Source organism: Cebus imitator, unplaced genomic scaffold (genome assembly GCF_001604975.1).
Source record: "Cebus imitator isolate Cc_AM_T3 unplaced genomic scaffold, Cebus_imitator-1.0 Scaffold246, whole genome shotgun sequence".
NCBI lineage: Eukaryota > Metazoa > Chordata > Mammalia > Primates > Cebidae > Cebus > Cebus imitator.
Window position 1 is genome coordinate 373,805 of NW_016107561.1, and position 12,252 is coordinate 386,056.

At 40.1% G+C, this 12,252-nt stretch overlaps 1 pseudogene; it reads left to right on the forward strand.

The window, feature by feature from the left end:
- The first annotated feature begins 843 nt into the window (after positions 1 to 843).
- On the forward strand, positions 844 to 1,874 carry LOC108282616 (annotated as a pseudogene).
- Positions 1,875 to 12,252: the final 10,378 nt, after the last annotated feature.

The following is a 12,252-nucleotide window of genomic DNA, read 5'->3' on the forward strand; positions in this document are numbered from 1 at the left end:
GTGTACTCACAGTAGGCCCTTTAAGAGAGCCAAGCACAGAAGAAAATGAGAAGTGGGAGGGCCAGGAGGAGAGAGAGGGGGGAAAGATGCAGCCTGAAGGAATGGGTTCCAGGAAAATCACATTCCTGTGCAAGTAGGTACTGAACATGGACACATACATCTCAGTCAACAATGGTGTGTTAAGTGCGTGCTCTGTTCCAGGCAGGATGCTAAGACCTAGGGAGAAGATGGTAAAACGAGGCCCTTCTCTCAAACTCACTTTAAGCTCATCAAACCAGAACGAATATTTTCATCAAGCAAATACGGATCAACCATCTTCATGCAAGTACCACTCATGGTTATTAAAGGCGAGGTCCTGGGACTCATGGGCATACACTCTCGTCAGTCAGTCAAGGTGTAAAACAGTTCAGAATTACAAGGGGTGTGGATGAGCCAGGAAGATGCTAACAAGTTCCTAATCCGCATCCAGACCAGGGTTGGGGAATGTCGAAGGCAGCCTAGGGAGGTGCCACTTAGCCTGGCGGGGGGAACAGTAGGACCTCAAGTTTGAAAAAAGGTAATTAGACCAGCACAGCTGAAACAAAAGGAATACATAGAAGCGTGGACGTGCTTGCTTAGAAAATTAAACCAGAGGCAAGATTGATGATACAGTTCCAACGGCTGGGCTAAGTCTGAAGTCCTATTAGCCACAAAAGTTATTCTAGAATTTGTGTTTCTTTTTGTACCAGGATGTCATCAGTACAGAATCAGAAGAGGATGGACTTCTTCCAATTTCCATGCATGACACATACTTAATGTATCTAAAAAAACCAATACTGCTACCTGCTGTGATTCCATCCTGCGCCGCTGCTCTTTTGAGCAGAGGTCGTTTATCTCCGTCCGCCTTCCCTTCCACCTAAGTGCATGCCGCCACCCGATGGAAGATTCGATGGACATGGACATGAGCCCCCTGAGGCCCCAGAACTGTCTTTTCAGTTGTGAACTAAACGCTGACTAAGATGATCACTTTAAGGTGGATGATGATGAAAATGGGCACCAGTTATCTCTAAGAACAGTCAGTTTAGGGGCTGGTGCAAAGGAGGAATTGCACATTGTTGAAGCAGAGGCAATGAATTATGAAGGCAGTCCAATTAAAGTAACACTGGCAGCTTTGAAAATGTCTGTACAGCCAACGGTTTCCCCTGGGGGCTTTGAAATAACACCGCCAGTGGTCTTACGGTTGAAGTGTGGTTCGGGGCCAGTGCATATCAGTGGACAGCACTTAGTAGCTGTGGAGGAAGATGCAGAGTCAGAAGATGAAGAGGAGGAGGATGTGAAACTCTTAAGTATCTAGAAAGCGGGTGGTAGCAAGTTTCCACAGAAAAAAGTAAAACTTGCTGCTGATGAAGATGATGATGATGAAGATGATGATGAAGATGATGATGATGATGATTTTGATGATGAGGAAACTGAAGAAAAAGCGCCAGTGAAGAAATCTACATGCGATACTCCAGCCAAAAATGCACAAAAGTCAAATCAGAATGGAAAAGACTCAAAACCGTCATCAACACGAAGATCAAAAGGACAAGAATCCTTCAAAAAACGGAAAAAAAACTCCTAAGACACCAAAAGGACCTAGTTCTGTAGAAGCCATGAAAGCAAAAATGCAAGCAAGTATAGAAAAGGTGGTTTTCTTCCCAGAGTGGAAGCCAAGTTCATCAATTATGTGAAGAACTGCTTCCGGATGACTGACCAGGAGGCTATTCAAGATCTCTGGCAGTGGAGGAAGTCTCTTTAAGAAAATAGTTTCAATAATTTGTTAAAAAATTTTCTGTCTTATTTCATTTCTGTAGCAGTTGATATCTGGCTGTCCTTTTTATAATGCAGAGTGAGAACTTTCCTACCATGTTTGATAAATGGTGTCCGGGTTCCATTGCCAAGAATGTGTTGTCCAAAATGCCTGGAGTTTTTAAAGATGGAACTCCACCCTTTGCTTGGTTTTAAGTACATGTGGAATGCTATGATAGGGCATACTAGTAGTGGTTACACGTGAAAATGGTGGGGACAAAAATATACATGTGAAAAATATAAAACTCAGTATTTTAATAAAGTAAAAATAATATTACTGCCAGTGGTAGTGATCATCAGTCATACATATATATATTATATATATTAAAAATATAAAATATTAATATATCTTTACAAATATATATTATATACACATACATATATATGTTTTAGAGACAGTCTCGTTCTGTGACCCAGGCTGGAATGTAGTGGCACAAATAGCTCACTGCAGCCTCGACCTCCTGGGCTCAAGTAATCCTCCCACCTCAGCCTTCCTAGCAGTTAATACTACAGGCGCATGCCACCATGCACAGATATGTATTTTTTTATTTTGTAGAAACAGGGTCTTGCCAACATTTTGTAGATAGTTGCCCAAACTGGTCTTGAATTCCTGAACTTGAGCGATCCTCTCACCTCAGTCTCCCAAACTGCTGGACTACAGGCATAAGCCACCGAGCTCAGCTCAGTTTCTAGTCTTTATTCTTCCTTCTTTCCCCACATTATCTGATTGATAAAGTCAGCTTCAGAATGTCTGGTGACCAGCTATTTAGTTGCAAATTGCTATTCCTCTGTCAGTTACAAGCTTGGGGCGCCCTCTAGAGGACAAACGAAATATGCTGGCTCGGGAATCTGTTTTTAATTGGGGCTGCACAGAGAAATAATCTGGGGAGCTTTAAAAATCCCTGCTGCTGGGCGCACACTTACAAATGGAAATGTAATGGGTCTACAGTGTGGCATGGGCATCAGAGTTTTCCAAACAGCACCCAGCTTTATAATAATTCTTGGAATCAGAGAGCATTGGCCCTCCAAATGTGTTGTTCTTTTTTTCAGTTTTTCTGGCTGTTCCAGGCCTTTGGCATCTCCATGTAATTTTAGAATCAGCTTATCAATTTCTAAAAGAAATGCCTGCTGAGGGCTGGATCAGTAAGTCCTTTGTCCTCCCTTCTGCAGCCTTCTGCCTGCTGGTGCCAAGCTGCAGAAGGGAGGGCAAAGGACTTACCAATCCAGGAAGATGAGGAGATGAGAGGAGATGAGAGCCAAGGAAGGATGGATTAAAAAAGCCAGCAAGGCAAAAGGTGGCTGGGACCAGGTGAGGGCAGGGATGACAAAGGAAAATAGGATTGCTTGCCGTTCCATTGCAAAAATGATTCCATTGCTGTCTTCTGAACTCCCCCAAAATTCCCCCCACAAAGTACACAACGCTCATCAATGCTTCCAGCCAGCGGACTTCAGGCAAAGCTCAAAGGAGGTGCTGTTTCACAAATCCTAGGGCAAAGCAGAGGCTGGAAATATGAGAGCCTAGACACTGAGAAGGTCCTGTGGATGCAAGCCTCCCGAAACTCTTAGCCAGTCTTTCAGATTGGGTCTTAGACATTGACTGTCAAACTAGTATACCTTGATCTCTGGAAGGTAAGATAGGTGACAATTTGATAAATGTGTCATACCAGGTCCTTAACCTTTCTTCTCCCATACGTGCACGAGATTCCTCTTCAGAAGAAGAAAGAGTTACCGCGTTTTCTCGGCTGGCAGTGGGTAGGAGGGGAGTGAATGTGAGTCAGCCTGAGGAAGGCTGGGGATATGAAATCAGCACAAGGCACAGGGATTCCCTTAAAGAAGGCAGAAAAATGAAAATCCAGAGGAAAATTAGTAAACCCAAATCAGCACAGCAAAAGGGATCCACATGCAGAACAGAAAACAAAGAAAGAAAAATCAGAAAAGAATATGTGGTGATATCATTACATTTCATATTTCACACCAACTGTAAATTAGAAGGGATTGATTATCTTCAAGTGTGGGGACATTAATATGGAAGGGAAATATACATGTTCTAAGGCATGGCTAATGGCCCTAGACAATTGTGAACAGAGACGTCACAATATTTAGTCTCTAATATTCATAATTATATTTCAGGTGGTTGGACACTACGTTTTGGGGATGCAGTTTCTCAGAACAGATTTCCCAAACTGCATAAATATCACATAATATTTCATGGTACTAGGGAAATGACATTGCGCATAAGACAGCTCCATGGTTGAGAACTATTGCTCAGAGAACCACTTCTGTAGATTTGGTGAAATAGATCCATTTTGTGGACATTGGAGGCTTTATGATTGGGGCCAAGACCGAGTCTCACGGTAACTTGAAGGTCATGGTTAGGAATTTTGCTCTTTATGTAAAGAGCAACCAGAACAGTGGAAAAGCCTGACCTCATTTACAGCTTGGAATCCAGGGGTGCTCTGCAGCCTGGAGGTCCGATGTGGGGAGGCCGGCGCTCGCTGGGGCAGGCCGTGCCTGTAAAGGTGCTTGTTTCCTCTCTGCAGCTTTGAGATCACCCTCCCTTTTGTTTTTCTTGTTTTCCTGCCTAGGTGTGATCAGAAGTTCATTTCGGATTTTATTAAGACTTAGAGATGGTCTTCCTCCACTGTTTTCTTCTCACCATTGGCTCAGGTGAAAAATTAAACTGATGTAAGTCACCTGTGTGTGTTGCAGAGCCTGAAGCCCCAAATTTAAGCCGTCAGGGAGTGTGTTGGTGGCGGCATCTCCTGGTGGAAGGTGGTATTGACTTGCTTGGTCTCTAAAATCCCTGTATAGAGTTAAAAATTATTGAGGGCCCTAAAGAATTTCTGTACATATGGGTCATATCTATCGGTATTTACAGAATTATAAATGGAAGCAGAAAATTTCAGTATCTCTTAGGTATTAAAATAACAATAATAAACCTGTTTGTGTTACATATTAATGTGAATAACATATATTATTATAAGTTATATTGTTTTCCAAACAAGAAGGTGCATTGTTTTAAAATTTTGAATATCTATAGCATAGGGCTTAAGAAAAGACATCTGGGTTCTCATATATGCTTCTACATTCAATCTATTAAATATGTTGTTTCTGTTGAGTCTATGAAGAAAATAGGCTCAACCTCACACAAATATATAGACTTTTTCAAGTAATTGTAAATATTCATTCTTCTTGGCTACGACAACAAAATTTGACAAGCAATAGTTTCTTGAAGTTGAGTTGCACTGTGAAATCTGCAAATGTGTCAGTGAACTTTTTCCTCACAGTTACATTAAAATCTGTTGGTTTCTCTTCCACTTTGCATAGATATTTCCCAATGCATGATTTTGTAACATTACCTCTCAGGAAAATATGGGCTACTGAGTTATGTAGACCTCCCAAGGTTAATGAACTACAGTACATTACACAATTAAAAATGCGTTTAATAGTCTCACCACTAATCATATCAGAAAGTCTTTAAGTCAAGAAAATGTCAAACTCACTGTGGTGAATACACATTTCCTGCAATTCTAGTCTTTGCTTGAAAGTTTGTATTTTTTTCACCAACAGGTACCAAGTAGTTTTCTTTGAAAAGACAGATTCTTTTCTATTATTTTCTAGATGCCCAACACCCAAATCTGAATAACTTTATCTGTCAGTTATTTCAAGGAAAAATAGCATTCAACCAAAAAAAAAAAAAAAAAAAGATTATAACCCTCACAACCAGAAAACAGTTTTTCCTCTGGATGGATGTCGTACTTTGGTGCACAGCAGAAGTGCTCTCCACACATTTCTCATTGCATCACGCAGATAATTTAAAAGATACATATTTAAGGGCCAATATTTAATAAAATTCATAGCTTGTACCACTTCTTCAAGAAAATGTGTCAGTGAAACTGACAAATTTAAAACCAAATCAAGACATCTCAGTGATGAACTCTCCAGACCCTTGATTATTTTTGTTTTCATTACAGCTTGGGGTAAGAACAGAACCCACTCTGCTTATTTTAAGCAGGAAAGGATTTAATACAGACATTTACGTAGTCACTGCTGAACCTAAAGGAGCACACTCTGGGCTGGGCTTCAGGAATCATTAGCTGTTGGGACATTGCAGAACTGACTCACCAGGGAAACTCCCTGCCCAGAGACCACCCCTGGAGTTCTCCCAGATTCAAGAAGCCACTGGTGTCTGTGATGCCAGAAAACTCAGTAGTCTTTTGGCAAGATGCTTCAAAATCTCCTTGTTTCCTAACAGATTCAGCCAACATGTATGCAGGAAGATGCTTTCACCTCACTCAAGTGATCCAAATATCATGTAAGTCAATCTAATCAGCAAAGCTTAGATTTCTTCCAGAATTCTAACAGCAAAGAAATCTGAAAAAAAAAATAGTGTTTGACTTTCAAACCTCTAAAACTTAGAAGGAGGATGAAATGAAGACTGAGCAAGTCGTTTCATTGTTCTAGATGTACTCAGCAATTTGCTCACAAAAGTCAGTATTAACAAATGGCCAATTACCACTTTTTATCCAAATGATGGAAACTGTTTCTAGATAATACATACAGCAATTTCTATTTTATACTCTAATCATTGGTTTTGAGCAAACCATGCCAACGGCATGTTGTAAATTCAGAAAGAATGGCAGGGGAGACAAGGGGTGGCAGGTCCATCATACTCAGAGAGAACCCGACTTGTCCTGATGAGAAACAGGGACCTTTCTCTGGGCCTCCCTAGGAGGGCACAATAGAGATACCATCAGTATGTTCTAGTATCTCTGTTAAGCCCTCTCCTAGTCCACGTAACAATGCTTCTTTTAAGCCAATAATTCTCAAAACTTACTATTGTGTTAGAAGTGTGGGTTAAACCGTGTAGTGTCCTGAGCTTATTTTGATTTTGTATGTCTAAGATAGAGATATTGATTCAGCATACCTCATATAGAATTGCAGCAAGTGTGAATGGGAGCTCATTTGTGATTGGCTCTTGACTTGACTTTTGATATATAGGAACGCTAGAGATTTTTGTACATTGATTTTATATCCTGAGACTTTGCTGAAGTTGCTTATCAGCTTAAGAAGCTTTTGGGCTGAGACAATGGGATTTGGGCAATACCATTTAGGACACAGGCACAGATAAAGATTTCACAACAAAGGCACCAAAAAGCAAAGCAAAAATTGACAAATGGTATCTAATTAAACTAAAGAGTTTTTGCACAGCAAAAGAAATTATCAGTAAACAGACAACCTATGGAATGGGAGAAAACTTTTGCAAACTATGCATCTAACAACAATCTAATATTCAGCATCTATAAAGAACTTAAATTTACAAAGAAAAAACAACCCCATTAAAAAGTGGGCAAAGGACATGAACAGACACTTTTCAAAGGAAGACATACATGCAGCCAACAAGCATATAAAAAAAGGTCAGCATAACTGGTCATTAGAGAAATGCAAATCAAAACCACAGTGAGACACCATCTCACACTAGTCAGAATGGCTCTTAATAAAAAGTCAAAAAATAACATGCTGGTGAGGTTGTGAAGAAAAAGGAACGCTTATACACTGTTGGAGGGAGTGTAAATTTATTCAATCATTGTGGAAGGCAGTCGTGGCGATTCCTCAAAAACCTAAAGACAGAAATACCATTCGACCCAGCAATCCCATTACTTATAAACCCACAGGAATATAAATTGTTATATTATAAAGACACATACACGCATATGTTCATATGTTCATTGCTGCACTATTCACAATAGCAAAGACATGGAATCCAAATGCTCATTAGACTGGATTAAGAAAATGTGGTTTAAATACACCATGGCATACTATGTAGCCATAAGAAAGAATGAGATCCTGCCCTTGGTAAGGACATGGATGGAGCTGGAAGCCATTATCCTTGGCAAACTAAGTCAGGAACAAAAGACCAGATAGGGCATGTTCTCAGTTGTAAGTGGGAGCTGAGTGATGAGAACACATGGACACATAGAGGGATCATGAAAAATAACTAATGGATACTAGGCTTATCTGAGTGAAGAAATAATCAGTACAACCAACCCCTATGACATACATTTACCTATGTAACAAACCTGCACATCCTGCACATGTACCCCAAACTTAAAATATTTATTCTGGCTAAATTTATACTCCTTGATTAAGTGGCATTATCACTAAAAACCTAGGCATTTACTCTGTGCAGACCCACAGATGGTACGCATCACAGGACCCTGTACATGCAACCCACAGTACCAGCCTGGAGCCTAGTAGACTTGCTGGGTGGCTAGATCCCGAAAAGAGATAATGATCACTATACCTTGGCTCTCAGAAAGCCACATTCCTAGGAAAAGGGAGAAATAAAAGGAATCTAAAAGTTTGGAAAATATATTTGGGGAAATAATCATGGTAAATTTATCTGGCCTTGCTAGAGACCTAGACATCCAAATACAAGAAGCTTAAAGAACACCTGGGAAATTCATCGCAAAGAGATCATTGCTGAGGCACATCGTCATCAGGTTATCTAAAATTAAGACAAAGGAAAGAATTTTAAGAGCTTTGAGGCAAAAGCACCAGGTAACCTATAAAGAAAAATCTATCAGATTAACAGCAAATTTCCCAGCAGAAACCCTACAAGCTGGAAGGGATTGAGGTCCTATCTTCAGCCTCCTCAAGCAAAATAATTATCAACCAAGAATTTTGTATCTAGCAAAACTAAGTTTTATAAATGAAGAAGAGATAGAGTCTTTTTCAGACAAAAAAATAAAAATAAAAATGCAAAGAGAATTTGCTACTACCAAGCCAACACTACAAAAGCTACTGAAAAGGGCTCTAAATCTTGAAGCCAATCCCCAAAATACAACAAAACAGAACCTCTTCAAAGCATAAATCTCATGGGACCTATAAAACAAAACTGCAATGTAAAAAAAAAAAAAATATATATATATATATATATTATTATATATATTATATATATATATATATTTTTTTTTTTTTACATTGCAGTTTTGTTTTATAGGTCCCATGAGATTTATGCTTTGAAGAGGTTCTGTTCATTCATCATGCTATTTGTTGTCTGTATATATATATATATATATATATATATATATATACAGACAACAAATAGCATGATGAATGAATACTTCATATCTCAATAGTAACATTAAATGTAAATGGCCTAAGTGTTTTACTTAAAAGATACAGAGTAGATCTGACGCATCAAGATGGCCGAATGGGAACAGCTCTGGAGTGCAGTTCCCAGTGAGAACAACACAGAGGGTGTGATCACCACATTTCCAAATGACTTTTTACTGCCCACACCAGGAGATTCCTGGCCAAAAAGCTCCATGAGTTTCCAGCATGGCTGTTTCAGCTGGCACCGTGGGTTTCCACACAAAAACTCACACAAATCTGGGCAGCTGTTTCAACTGGCTCCTGGAACACCTGGGAGACAGAGCCATCCATTCAACTGAAAAAGAGTAGGCTGAAACAGGGAGCCAGGTGATCTGGCTCTGTGGGTTCCACCCCCACAAAGACCAGCAATCTGAAACACTCTGAACTGAGAGTTTCACAGCAAGTGCAACTGGACCTGAGACAGTCCAGCTCAATAGGGGGAAAGGCATCTGCCATTACCAAGGCAGTCCACCACTAGTGAGGCAGTCCACCATTACTGAGGCAGTCTGCTATTACTGAGGAAGTCTGCTATTACCAAGGCAGTCCGCCATAACTGAGACAATCCGCCACTACTGAGGCACTCTACCATTACCGAGGCAGTCTACCATTACTGAGGCTGACTCCCATTACTGAGGCAGTTCTAACTGTACCTCTGTAAACAAAACCACAAGGAAGTTTACACAGCAGCTGGGCAGAGGCCACAGCAGCTCAGCAACGCCTCCGCTATCAGACTGTGACTAGACTAACTCCTTGCTGGGCAGGGAATCTCTGAAAAAAGGCAGCAGCATGTTAGGAACTTATAAATAAAGCCCCACCTTCCCAGGACAGAGCACCTGGGAAAAGAGTGGTTATGAAATCTACTGCAGCAGACTTAAATGTACCTGCCCAGCAGCCCTGAACAGAACGATGGAGATATCAGCACAGCACTTGAACTCCTATAAGGGACAGACTGTCTCCTCAAGCAGCTCCCTGACCCCCATATATCCAAAGAGACACCTCATAAAGAAGAGCTCAGGGTGACATCTCGCAGGTACCCTTCTGGGATGAAGATAACAGAAGAAGAAACCAACAGCAGCCCTTACTGTTCTACAGCCCCTGCAGGTGATCCCCAGGCAAGCAGGTTCTGGAGTGGACCTCCAGCAGTCCTGCAGCAGAGGGGCCTGACTGTTAGAAGGAAAACTGAAAAACAGAAAGAAATAGCTTCAATATCAACAAAAAGGACATCCACTCAGATACCCCATCCGAAAGTCACCAGCAACAAAGACCACAGGTAGATAAATCCACAAAGATGGGAAGAAACCAGTGGAAAAAGGATGAAAACACCAAAAGCCAGAATGCCTCTCCTACTCCAAGGGATCGCAACGCCTCACCAGCAAGGGAACAAAGCTCGATGGAGAATGAGTCTGATGAATTGGCAGAAACAGGCTTCAGAAGGTGGGTAATAACAAACTTCTCTGAGCTAAAAGAACACCCAATGCAAAGAAACTAAGAACCTTGAAAAAAGGCTAGACAAAATGCTAACTAGAATAAACAGCTTAGAGAAGAATATAAATGACTTGATGGAGTTGAAAAAGACAGCACGAGAACTTTGTGAAGCATATGCAAATTTCAAAAACTAAATCGATCAAGCAGAAGGAAGGCTATCAGAGACTGAAGATCAACTCACTGAAATAAAATGAGAAGGCAAGATTAGAGAAAAAAAGAATGAAAAGAAATGAACAAAGCCTGCAAGAAATATGGGATTATGTGAAAAGACCTAATCTACATTTGATAGGTGTACCTGAATGTGATGGAGAGAATGAATCCAAGCTGGAAAATACTCTTCAGGGTATTATCCAGGAGAAATTCCCTTTGAAAACTGGCACTAGACAAGGATGCCTTCTCTCACCACTCCTATTCAACATAGTATTGGAAGTTCTGGTCAGGGCAATCAGTCAAGAAAAAGAAATAAAGCGTATTCAATTTGGAAGAGAGGAAATCAAATTGTCTCTATTTGCAGATGACATGATTATATATTTAGAAGACCCCATTGTCTCAGCCCAAAATCTCCTTAAGCTGGTAAACAACTTCAGCAAAGTCTCAGGATACAAAAACAATGTGCAAAAATCACAAGCATTCCTATACACCAATAATAGATAAGCAGAGAGCCAAATCATGAGTGAACCCCCACTCAAAATTGCTGCAAAGAGAATAAAATACTTAGGAATATGACTAACAAGGGATGTGAAGGACCTCTTTAAGGAGAACTACAAACCACTGCTCAAGGAAATAACAGGGCACAAACAGATGGAAAAGCGTTTCATGCTCATGGTTAGAAAGAATCAATATAGTGAAAGCGACCATACTGCCCAAAGTAATTTATAGATTCAGTGCTATCCCCATCAAGCTACCATTGACTCTCTTCACAGAATTGGGGAAAAACACACACACACACACACACACACACCTTAAACTTCATATGGAACCAAAAGAGAGCCTGCATAGCCAAGACAATCCTAAGCAAAAAGAACAAAGCTGGAGGCATCATGCTACCTGACTTCAAACTATACTACAAAGCTATAGTAATCAAAACAGCATAGTACTGGTACCAAAACAGAGCTCTAGACCAATGGAACAGAAGAGAGGCCTCAGAAGTAACATCACAGACCTATACAATCATCTAATCTTTGACAAACCTGACAAAAACAAGCAATGGGGAAATGATTTCCTATTTAATAAATGGTGTTAAGAAAACTGGCTTGCCATAAGCAGAAAGCTGAAACTGGATCCCTTCCTTACATTTTATACAAAAATTAGCTCCCGATAGATTAAAGATTTAAACATAAGACCTAACACCATAAAAACCCTAGAAGAAAACTTAGGCAATACCATTCAGGACATAGGTATAGGCAAGGACTTTATGAATAAAACACCAAAAGCAACGGCAACAAAAGCCAAAATAGACAAATGGGATCTAATTACACTTAAGAGCTTCTTCACAACAAAAGAAACAATCATTAGAATGAACTGGCAACCAACAGAATGGGAAAAAAATTTTGCAAGCTACCCATCTGACAAAAGGCTAATATTCAGAATCTAAAAAGACTAAAATAAATTTACAAGAAAAGAATCAAACAACCCCATCAAAAAGTGGGTGAAGGATATGAACTGACAAATTTCAAAATAAGACATTTATGTGGCCAACAAACATGGAAAAGAGCTCTCATCATCACTGGTCATTACAGAAATGCAAATTAAAACCACAATGAGATATCATCTCATGCCAGT